The sequence below is a fragment of the Leptopilina boulardi genome, unplaced genomic scaffold (genome assembly GCF_019393585.1).
Source record: "Leptopilina boulardi isolate dan_hultmark-lab unplaced genomic scaffold, ZJU_Lbou_2.1 LbouV2_131, whole genome shotgun sequence".
NCBI lineage: Eukaryota > Metazoa > Arthropoda > Insecta > Hymenoptera > Figitidae > Leptopilina > Leptopilina boulardi.
In genome coordinates, this window is record NW_026137676.1 from 576,801 (window position 1) to 589,534 (window position 12,734).

The window sequence follows — 12,734 nt, forward strand, 5'->3', positions numbered from 1 at the left end:
GATTTGAGTAAACTACACGTATTTTGCAAAAATAAACATTCATAATCAATTTTATATCATTACAAATAATAATTAATGTATTAAAATAAATCATAACCTGTACGTCTCAGTTTTGGTGCATCTAACGTCCCGTTTGTATTTATATCCATCGAGATGTAAAAACGGCATATGCTATGTAAGTAAATTTTAAAATTAAGTATGCTTATAAAAAAGGGCACAAGGTGGTAAAACTTAGACTGTGCACACTTTATAACATACAAATAAATACATACGTATTACGCATATGTAAACGTAAGTTAGAAAAGGTCAAAAACACACATAAAAAGAACCCAAAATTCAAAAATTTTATAGTTACAAATAAAATAACCGAACAGGAATATTCGACTTACTAGTCTAAAAATGAAAAAATCAAAAAACCATTTTTTATTCAGAGTTAGTAAGAATTTTAAAAGAAAAAGTACATGTAGCTAACACTTCACAAGCTGCCGAAAATAGAGTCTCATCGATTGCGATGGATATCTCCCTTTCTAGAGACAACAACAGTGTCAAATACAGATATAATTTTATTGAACAAACAGGGCTGTTGTGTTGAACAGTGTGATTGCAACATAATTTGAACATCTTTTAAATATGAAAAAATAGCTATCAATTTTTGGAATTAAATTTACTCATTGCTTTAGTTACAGTGTGAAAGGTTGATTTGAATCATTAACCAGATTATAAAATGGAATAGTAATGGGTTTGTGTAAAATTTAACTGTTCCTTTACAAAATTATACATGCAGCTAACACTTCTCAAGCTGCCGAAAATAAAGTCTCATCAGTTGCGATGGATATCTCACTTTCTAAAGACAGCAACAGTGACAAATACAGATATAATTTCATTGAACGAACAGGGCTGTTGTGCTGAACAGTGTGATTTTACAAGAAGTAGAACATGTTCTCCTTTTGAAAAATTAGCTAGCAATTTTCGTAATTAAATTTACTCGTTGCTTTAGTTACAGTGTGAAAGGTTGATTTGAATCATTATTCAGATTATAGAATTGAATAGTAAAGGTTTTGTGTACAGTTTAACTGTTCCTTTACGAAATTATACATGTAGCTAACACTTCACAAGCTGCCGAAAATAGAGTCTCATCGATTGCGTTGGATATCTCACTTTCTAAAGACAGCAACAGTGTCAAATACAGATATAATTTTATTGAACGAACAGGGCTGTTGTGTTGAACAGTGTGATTTTACAAGAATTAGAACATCTTCTCCTTTTGAAAAATTAGCTAGCAATATTCGTAATTAAATTGACTCGTTGCTTTTGTTACAGTGTGTAAGGTTGATTTGAATCATTATCCAGATTATAGAATGGAATAGTAATTGGTTTGTGTAGAGTTTAACTGTTCTTTTACGAAATTATAGATGTAGCTAACACTTCACAAGCTGCCGAAAATAGAGTCTCATCGCTTGCGATGGATATCTCACTTTCTAAAGACAGCAACAGTGTCAAATACAGATATAATTTTATTGAACGAACAAGGCTGTTGTGCTGAACAGTGTGATTTGAAAATAATTAGAACATGTTCTCCTTTTGAAAAATTACCCAGCAATTTTCGTAATTAAATTTACTCGTTGCTTTAGTTACAGTGTGAAAGGATGATTTGAATCATTAACCAGATTATAGAATTGAATAGTAAAGGTTTTGTGTACAGTTTAACTGTTCCTTTATGAAATTATACATGTAACTAACACTTCACAAGCTGCCGAAAATAGAGTCTCATCGATTGCGATGGATATCTCACTTTATAAAGACAGCAACAGTGTCAAATACAGATATAATTTCATTGAACGAAGAGGGCTGTTGTGTAGAACAGTGTGATTTGAAAATAATTAGAACATGTTCTCCTTTTGAAAAATTACCCAGCAATTTTCGTAATTAAATTTACTCGTTGCTTTAGTTACAGTGTGAAAGGATGATTTGAATCATTAACCAGATTATAGAATGGAATAGTAATTGGTTTGTGTAGAGTTTAACTGTTCTTTTACGAAATTATAGATGTAGCTGACACTTCACAAGCTGCCGAAAATAGAGTCTCATCGCTTGCGATGGATATCTCCCTTTCTAAAGACAGCAACAGTGTAAATACAGATATAATTTTATTGAACAAACAGGGCTGTTGTGTTGAACAGTGTGATTTCACAAGAATTAGAACATCTTCTCCTTTTGAAAAATTAGCTAGCAATATTCGTAATTAAATTGACTCGTTGCTTTTGTTACAGTGTGAAAGGTTGATTTGAATCATTATCCAGATTATAGAATGGAATAGTAATTGGTTTGTGTAGAGTTTAACTGTTCTTTTACGAAATTATAGATGTAGCTAACACTTCACAAGCTGCCGAAAATAGAGTCTCATCGCTTGCGATGGATATCTCCCTTTCTAAAGACAGCAACAGTGTAAATACAGATATAATTTCATTGAACGAACAGGGCTGTTGTGCTGAACAATGTGATTTTACAAGAAGTAGAACATGTTCTCCTTTTGAAAAATTAGCTAGCAATTTTCGTAATTAAATTTACTCGTTGCTTTAGTTACAGTGTGAATAAATGATTTGAATCATTAACCAGATTATAGAATGGAATAGTAATTGGTTTGTGTAGAGTTTAACTGTTCTTTTACGAAATTACAGATGTAGCTAACACTTCACAAGCTGCCGAAAATAGAGTCTCATCGGTTGCGATGGATATCTCACTTTCTAAAGACAGCAACAGTGTCAAATACAGATATAATTTCATTGAACGAACAGGGCTGTAGTGTTGAACAGTGTGATTTCACAAGAATTAGAACATCTTCTCCTTTTGAAAAATTAGCTAGCAATATTCGTAATTAAATTGACTCGTTGCTTTAGTTACAGTGTGAAAGGTTGATTTGAATCACTAACCAGTTTATAGAATTGAATAGTATAGGGTTTGTGTAGAGTTTAACTCTTCCTTTACGAAATTATAGATGTAGCTAACACTTCACAAGCTGCCGAAAATAGAGTCTCATCGGTTGCGATGGATATCTCACTTTCTAAAGACAGCAACAGTGTCAAATACAGATATAATTTTATTGAACGAACAGGGCTGTTGTGTTGAACAGTGTGATTTTACAAGAATTAGAACATCTTCTCCTTTTGAAAAATTAGCTAGCAATTTTCGTAATTAAATTTACTCGTTGCTTTAGTTACAGTGTAAAAGGTTGATTTGAATCACTAACCAGTTTATAGAATTGAATAGTAAAGGGTTTGTGTAGAGTTTAAATGTTCCTTTACGAAATTATACATGTAGCTAACACTTCACAAGCTGCCGAAAATAGAGTCTCTTCGATTGCGATGGATATCTCCCTTTCTAGAGACAACAACAGTGTCAAATACAGATATAATTTTATTGAACAAACAGGGCTGTTGTGTTGAACAGTGTGATTTCACAAGAATTAGAATATCTTCTCCTTTTGAAAAATTAGCTAGCAATATTCGTAATTAAATTGACTCGTTGCTTTTGTTACAGTGTGAAAGGTTGAATTGAATCATTATCCAGATTATAGAATGGAATAGTAATTGGTTTGTGTAGAGTTTAACTGTTCTTTTACGAAATTATAGATGTAGCTAACACTTCACAAGCTGCCGAAAATAGAGTCTCATCGCTTGCGATGGATATCTCCCTTTCTAAAGACAGCAACAGTGTAAATACAGATATAATTTCATTGAACGAACAGGGCTATTGTGCTGAACAATGTGATTTTACAAGAAGTAGAACATGTTCTCCTTTTGAAAAATTAGCTAGCAATTTTCGTAATTAAATTTACTCGTTGCTTTAGTTACAGTGTGAATGGATGATTTGAATCATTAACCAGATTATAGAATGGAATAGTAATTGGTTTGTGTAGAGTTTAACTGTTCTTTTACGAAATTACAGATGTAGCTAACACTTCACAAGCTGCCGAAAATAGAGTCTCATCGGTTGCGATGGATATCTCACTTTCTAAAGACAGCAACAGTGTCAAATACAGATATAATTTCATTGAACGAACAGGGCTGTAGTGTTGAACAGTGTGATTTTACAAGAATTAGAACATCTTCTCCTTTTGAAAAATTAGCTAGCAATATTCGTAATTAAATTGACTCGTTGCTTTAGTTACAGTGTGAAAGGTTGATTTGAATCACTAACCAGTTTATAGAATTGAATAGTATAAGGTTTGTGTAGAGTTTAACTGTTCCTTTACGAAATTATAGATGTAGCTAACACTTCACAAGCTGCCGAAAATAGAGTCTCATCGGTTGCGATGGATATCTCACTTTCTAAAGACAGCAACAGTGTCAAATACAGATATAATTTTATTGAACGAACAGGGCTGTTGTGTTGAACAGTGTGATTTTACAAGAATTAGAACATCTTCTCCTTTTGAAAAATTAGCTAGCAATTTTCGTAATTAAATTTACTCGTTGCTTTAGTTACAGTGTAAAAGGTTGATTTGAATCACTAACCAGTTTATAGAATTGAATAGTAAAGGGTTTGTGTAGAGTTTAAATGTTCCTTTACGAAATTATACATGTAGCTAACACTTCACAAGCTGCCGAAAATAGAGTCTCATCGATTGCGATGGATATCTCACTTTCTAAAGACAACAACAGTGTCAAATACAGATATAATTTTATTGAACAAACAGGGCTGTTGTGTTGAACAGTGTGATTTCACAAGAATTAGAACATCTTCTCCTTTTGAAAAATTAGCTAGCAATATTCGTAATTAAATTGACACGTTGCTTTTGTTACAGTGTGAAAGGTTGATTTGAATCATTATCCAGATTATAGAATGGAATAGTAATTGGTTTGTGTAGAGTTTAACTGTTCTTTTACGAAATTATAGATGTAGCTAACACTTCACAAGCTGCCGAAAATAGAGTCTCATCGCTTGCGATGGATATCTCCCTTTCTAAAGACAGCAACAGTGTAAATACAGATATAATTTCATTGAACGAACAGGGCTGTTTTGTTGAACAGTGTGATTTTACAAGAATTAGAACGTATTCTCCTTTTGAAAAATTAGCTAGCAATTTTCGTAATTAAATTTACTCGTTGCTTTAGGTACAGTGTGAAAGGTTGATTTGAATCATTAACCAGTTTATAGAATTGAATAGTAAAGGTTTTGTGTACAGTTTAACTGTTCCTTTACGAAATTATACATGTAGCTAACACTTCACAAGCTGCCGAAAATAGAGTCTCATCGATTGCGATGGATATCTCACTTTCTAAAGACAGCAACAGTGTCAAATACAGATATAATTTTATTGAACGAACAGGGCTGTTGTGTTGAAAAGAGTGATTTTACAAGAATTAGAACATCTTCTCCTTTTGAAAAATTAGCTAGCAATTTTCGTAATTAAATTTACTCGTTGCTTTAGTTACAGTGTAAAAGGTTGATTTGAATCACTAACCAGTTTATAGAATTGAATAGTAAAGGGTTTGTGTAGAGTTTAAATGTTCCTTTACGAAATTATACATGTAGCTAACACTTCACAAGCTGCCGAAAATAGAGTCTCATCGCTTGCGATGGATATCTCACTTTCTAAAGACAGCAACAGTGTCAAATACAGATATAATTTTATTGAACGAACAGGGCTGTTGTGTTGAAAAGTGTGATTTTACAAGAATTAGAACATCTTCTCCTTTTGAAAAATTAGCTAGCAATTTTCGTAATTAAATTTACTCGTTGCTTTAGTTACAGTGTAAAAGGTTGATTTGAATCACTAACCAGTTTATAGAATTGAATAGTAAAGGGTTTGTGTAGAGTTTAAATGTTCCTTTACGAAATTATACATGTAGCTAACACTTCACAAGCTGCCGAAAATAGAGTCTCTTCGATTGCGATGGATATCTCCCTTTCTAGAGACAACAACAGTGTCAAATACAGATATAATTTTATTGAACAAACAGGGCTGTTGTGTTGAACAGTGTGATTTCACAAGAATTAGAACATCTTCTCCTTTTGAAAAATTAGCTAGCAATATTCGTAATTAAATTGACTCGTTGCTTTTGTTACAGTGTGAAAGGTTGATTTGAATCATTATCCAGATTATAGAATGGAATAGTAATTGGTTTGTGTAGAGTTTAACTGTTCTTTTACGAAATTACAGATGTAGCTAACACTTCACAAGCTGCCGAAAATAGAGTCTCATCGATTGCGATGGATATCTCACTTTCTAAAGACAGCAACAGTGTCAAATACAGATATAATTTTATTGAACAAACAGGGCTGATGTGTTGAACAGTGTGATTGCAACATAATTTGAACATCTTTTAAATATGAAAAATTAGCTATCAATTTTTGGAATTAAATTTACTCATTGCTTTAGTTATAGTGTGAAAGGTTGACTTGAATCACTAACCAGATTATAGTCTAACTGTTCCTTTACGAAATTATACATGTAACTAACACTTCACAAGCTGCCGAAAATAGAGTCTCATCGATTGCGATGGATATCTCACTTTATAAAGACAGCAACAGTGTCAAATACAGATATAATTTCATTGAACGAAGAGGGCTGTTGTGTAGAACAGTGTGATTTGAAAATAATTAGAACATGTTCTCCTTTTGAAAAATTACCTAGCAATTTTCGTAATTAAATTTACTCGTTGCTTTAGTTACAGTGTGAAAGGATGATTTGAATCATTAACCAGATTATAGAATGGAATAGTAATTGGTTTGTGTAGAGTTTAACTGTTCTTTTACGAAATTATAGATGTAGCTAACACTTCACAAGCTGCCGAAAATAGAGTCTCATCGCTTGCGATGGATATCTCACTTTCTAAAGACAGCAACAGTGTCAAATACAGATATAATTTTATTGAACGAACAGGGCTGTTGTATTGAACAGTGTGATTTTACAAGAATTAGAACATCTTCTCCTTTTGAAAAATTAGCTAGCAATATTCGTAATTAAATTTACTCGTTGCATTAGTTACAGTGTAAAAGGTTGATTTGAATCACTAACCAGTTTATAGAATTGAATAGTAAAGGGTTTGTGTAGAGTTTAAATGTTCCTTTACGAAATTATACATGTAGCTAACACTTCACAAGCTGCCGAAAATAGAGTCTCATCGATTGCGATGGATATCTCACTTTCTAAAGACAACAACAGTGTCAAATACAGATATAATTTTATTGAACAAACAGGGCTGTTGTGTTGAACAGTGTGATTTCACAAGAATTAGAATATCTTCTCCTTTTGAAAAATTAGCTAGCAATATTCGTAATTAAATTGACTCGTTGCTTTTGTTACAGTGTGAAAGGTTGAATTGAATCATTATCCAGATTATAGAATGGAATAGTAATTGGTTTGTGTAGAGTTTAACTGTTCTTTTACGAAATTATAGATGTAGCTAACACTTCACGAGCTGCCGAAAATAGAGTCTCATCGCTTGCGATGGATATCTCCCTTTCTAAAGACAGCAACAGTGTAAATACAGATATAATTTCATTGAACGAACAGGGCTATTGTGCTGAACAATGTGATTTTACAAGAAGTAGAACATGTTCTCCTTTTGAAAAATTAGCTAGCAATTTTCGTAATTAAATTTACTCGTTGCTTTAGTTACAGTGTGAATGGATGATTTGAATCATTAACCAGATTATAGAATGGAATAGTAATTGGTTTGTGTAGAGTTTAACTGTTCTTTTACGAAATTACAGATGTAGCTAACACTTCACGAGCTGCCGAAAATAGAGTCTCATCGCTTGCGATGGATATCTCCCTTTCTAAAGACAGCAACAGTGTAAATACAGATATAATTTCATTGAACGAACAGGGCTATTGTGCTGAACAATGTGATTTTACAAGAAGTAGAACATGTTCTCCTTTTGAAAAATTAGCTAGCAATTTTCGTAATTAAATTTACTCGTTGCTTTAGGTACAGTGTGAAAGGTTGATTTGAATCATTAACCAGTTTATAGAATTGAATAGTAAAGGTTTTGTGTACAGTTTAACTGTTCCTTTACGAAATTATACATGTAGCTAACACTTCACAAGCTGCCGAAAATAGAGTCTCATCGATTGCGATGGATATCTCACTTTCTAAAGACAGCAACAGTGTCAAATACAGATATAATTTTATTGAACGAACAGGGCTGTTGTGTTGAAAAGAGTGATTTTACAAGAATTAGAACATCTTCTCCTTTTGAAAAATTAGCTAGCAATTTTCGTAATTAAATTTACTCGTTGCTTTAGTTACAGTGTAAAAGGTTGATTTGAATCACTAACCAGTTTATAGAATTGAATAGTAAAGGGTTTGTGTAGAGTTTAAATGTTCCTTTACGAAATTATACATGTAGCTAACACTTCACAAGCTGCCGAAAATAGAGTCTCATCGCTTGCGATGGATATCTCACTTTCTAAAGACAGCAACAGTGTCAAATACAGATATAATTTTATTGAACGAACAGGGCTGTTGTGTTGAAAAGTGTGATTTTACAAGAATTAGAACATCTTCTCCTTTTGAAAAATTAGCTAGCAATTTTCGTAATTAAATTTACTCGTTGCTTTAGTTACAGTGTAAAAGGTTGATTTGAATCACTAACCAGTTTATAGAATTGAATAGTAAAGGGTTTGTGTAGAGTTTAAATGTTCCTTTACGAAATTATACATGTAGCTAACACTTCACAAGCTGCCGAAAATAGAGTCTCTTCGATTGCGATGGATATCTCCCTTTCTAGAGACAACAACAGTGTCAAATACAGATATAATTTTATTGAACAAACAGGGCTGTTGTGTTGAACAGTGTGATTTCACAAGAATTAGAACATCTTCTCCTTTTGAAAAATTAGCTAGCAATATTCGTAATTAAATTGACTCGTTGCTTTTGTTACAGTGTGAAAGGTTGATTTGAATCATTATCCAGATTATAGAATGGAATAGTAATTGGTTTGTGTAGAGTTTAACTGTTCTTTTACGAAATTACAGATGTAGCTAACACTTCACAAGCTGCCGAAAATAGAGTCTCATCGATTGCGATGGATATCTCACTTTCTAAAGACAGCAACAGTGTCAAATACAGATATAATTTTATTGAACAAACAGGGCTGATGTGTTGAACAGTGTGATTGCAACATAATTTGAACATCTTTTAAATATGAAAAATTAGCTATCAATTTTTGGAATTAAATTTACTCATTGCTTTAGTTATAGTGTGAAAGGTTGACTTGAATCACTAACCAGATTATAGTCTAACTGTTCCTTTACGAAATTATACATGTAACTAACACTTCACAAGCTGCCGAAAATAGAGTCTCATCGATTGCGATGGATATCTCACTTTATAAAGACAGCAACAGTGTCAAATACAGATATAATTTCATTGAACGAAGAGGGCTGTTGTGTAGAACAGTGTGATTTGAAAATAATTAGAACATGTTCTCCTTTTGAAAAATTACCTAGCAATTTTCGTAATTAAATTTACTCGTTGCTTTAGTTACAGTGTGAAAGGATGATTTGAATCATTAACCAGATTATAGAATGGAATAGTAATTGGTTTGTGTAGAGTTTAACTGTTCTTTTACGAAATTATAGATGTAGCTAACACTTCACAAGCTGCCGAAAATAGAGTCTCATCGCTTGCGATGGATATCTCACTTTCTAAAGACAGCAACAGTGTCAAATACAGATATAATTTTATTGAACGAACAGGGCTGTTGTATTGAACAGTGTGATTTTACAAGAATTAGAACATCTTCTCCTTTTGAAAAATTAGCTAGCAATATTCGTAATTAAATTTACTCGTTGCATTAGTTACAGTGTAAAAGGTTGATTTGAATCACTAACCAGTTTATAGAATTGAATAGTAAAGGGTTTGTGTAGAGTTTAAATGTTCCTTTACGAAATTATACATGTAGCTAACACTTCACAAGCTGCCGAAAATAGAGTCTCATCGATTGCGATGGATATCTCACTTTCTAAAGACAACAACAGTGTCAAATACAGATATAATTTTATTGAACAAACAGGGCTGTTGTGTTGAACAGTGTGATTTCACAAGAATTAGAATATCTTCTCCTTTTGAAAAATTAGCTAGCAATATTCGTAATTAAATTGACTCGTTGCTTTTGTTACAGTGTGAAAGGTTGAATTGAATCATTATCCAGATTATAGAATGGAATAGTAATTGGTTTGTGTAGAGTTTAACTGTTCTTTTACGAAATTATAGATGTAGCTAACACTTCACGAGCTGCCGAAAATAGAGTCTCATCGCTTGCGATGGATATCTCCCTTTCTAAAGACAGCAACAGTGTAAATACAGATATAATTTCATTGAACGAACAGGGCTATTGTGCTGAACAATGTGATTTTACAAGAAGTAGAACATGTTCTCCTTTTGAAAAATTAGCTAGCAATTTTCGTAATTAAATTTACTCGTTGCTTTAGTTACAGTGTGAATGGATGATTTGAATCATTAACCAGATTATAGAATGGAATAGTAATTGGTTTGTGTAGAGTTTAACTGTTCTTTTACGAAATTACAGATGTAGCTAACACTTCACAAGCTGCCGAAAATAGAGTCTCATCGGTTGCGATGGATATCTCACTTTCTAAAGACAGCAACAGTGTCAAATACAGATATAATTTTATTGAACGTACAGGGCTGTTGTGTTGAACAGTGTGATTTTACAAGAATTAGAACATCTTCTCCTTTTGAAAAATTAGCTAGCAATTTTCGTAATTAAATTTACTCGTTGCTTTTGTTACAGTGTGTAAGGTTGATTTGAATCATTATCCAGATTATAGAATTGAATAGTAAAGGGTTTGTGTAGAGTTTAAATGTTCCTTTACGAAATTATACATGTAGCTAACACTTCACAAGCTGCCGAAAATAGAGTCTCATCGATTGCGATGGATATCTCCCTTTCTAGAGACAACAACAGTGTCGCAACTTCCAATGATTTTTAATATAATTTTTGAAGAAAATTCAAAATTTTCAAATATTGTTTAAAATCAATTATTTTGGAAAAACAAATTATTTTCCAGTGAAATAAAGTTAATATAACAGAAAAATACAAGTTCTAATAATTTTTATTAATTTTTGAAGAAAATTCAAAATTTTCAAAAATTGTTAAAAATCAATTATTTTTGGAAAAAAAAATAATTTTCCAGTGAAATTGTTCTAATGATTTTTGGTAATTTTTTATTAATTTTTGAAGAAAATTCAAAATTTTCAAAAATTGTTAAACATCAATTATTTTTGAAAAAAAAATTATTTTCCAGTGAAATTGAGTTAATATAACAGAAAAATGCAACTTCTAATGATTTTTGATCATTTTTATTAATTTTTGAAGAAAATTCAAAAATTGTTAAAAATCAATTATTTTTGAAAAGAAAATTATTTTCTAGTAAAAATAAGTAAATAAAACAGAAAAATACAAGTTGTAATAATTTTTGATAATTTTTATTAATTTTTGAAGAAACTTCAAAATTTTCAAAAAAAGTTTAAATTCAATTATTTTTGAAAAGAAAATTGTTTTGGCTGATTTTGTTAAAAGTGTTCGTGTTTCGAGAAAAAAGTATTGTAAAATCAACACGTTCTATTTCACGTTCAGAGTTATAATTAACGCTCTCTTCTTGCCAAAGAATTTCAGATACGTTCGACACTTTTAATGCATAAATCTAAAAACGAAACAAGATAATAACTTCATTGTTAATAAATTTATAAAAAATCTATTTTCTATACGCATATAAGTATACATTAAATAAATTCTGGTTCCTCATAAAACACTGTTTTTAAATATTTAAAACTCAATTTGTTTTAAATTGGGCACGTAAGCTGATTTTAAAACCTATTGAGAAAATTTTTTTATTCATCTTAGAACCATAATCAAAAAGAATTTTTGAGTGCCAATTCAGTTTTATTTAAACCTTCTTCTGGCGCACGGTGACCTCTGTTCAGAGGGCAGAAACAAATATAAATTTACAAGTTGGCACTTGTCCTTGACGCTGTGAGTTTTTACAACTCCTGAAAAGGATCGGTTGAGACTTCCTCACAGTTTTTTAGTTCGTAAACTCCGAAATGCACACACGTCACGTTTGCAAAGTCGTTAAATTGAGAATACACTAATACAACGATTTACAATAAAATTTAATAAATGATTACTTGCTCTAATACCGAACAACGAGTAAACATATATTGTTCGAGATGCAAGAGTTACAGTCGTAATAATTTTAAACTAACCGAAGAGTCAATCTTACGATGGTAATTTCACGGTATGAAACGATCTATGAAATGATTTCGGAGCAAATGACGACTGACAATGCATTTGCATGGGTTTTTATACTAGAAAAATCATCCTCAGTGGGAGTAAATAATTTCAAAGATCACCCCATTTCCAAGCTTGACTCTTAAATCTTTCATAGAATTAAGACAATTCTCAGAATTTAGATGGACACCTGCATCCTGTATTGCTTAGCGCAAGTATCGCTATTACATCGTCTTCAAGCATCTTCCAATAGTACAACACTAGAAAACTGTGCTTGCGTCTCACTAAACGCATACATGAGTCATAAGTCTATTCATTGCTAGAGAGTATTGTGCGTAGTAGTGTCAAATGACATTGGTATGGTTTCTAGGAATTGCCCACCATCAGGCTTTCGATATTCAAGTCAAAGGTTAGCCTATGCTATTTGATACAAGTGAGAAATTGAACATTGCATATAATTTTATACT

General features: G+C 31.8%; 1 long non-coding RNA gene across 3 annotated transcripts; it reads left to right on the forward strand.

Annotated features, from left to right (window-relative positions):
* Positions 1-583: 583 nt before the first annotated feature.
* On the forward strand, positions 584-9,959 carry LOC127291322 (uncharacterized). Of its 3 annotated transcripts, none has more exons than XR_007844590.1 (3): positions 584-694; positions 1,646-1,689; positions 9,870-9,959. It is a non-coding gene; the product is annotated as an uncharacterized LOC127291322 (long non-coding RNA). The 3 variants fall into 3 exon arrangements; XR_007844589.1 differs by lacking the exon at positions 9,870-9,959 and adding an exon at positions 7,047-7,136; XR_007844588.1 differs by lacking the exon at positions 9,870-9,959 and adding an exon at positions 4,540-4,629.
* The last annotated feature ends 2,775 nt before the right edge of the window (positions 9,960-12,734 follow it).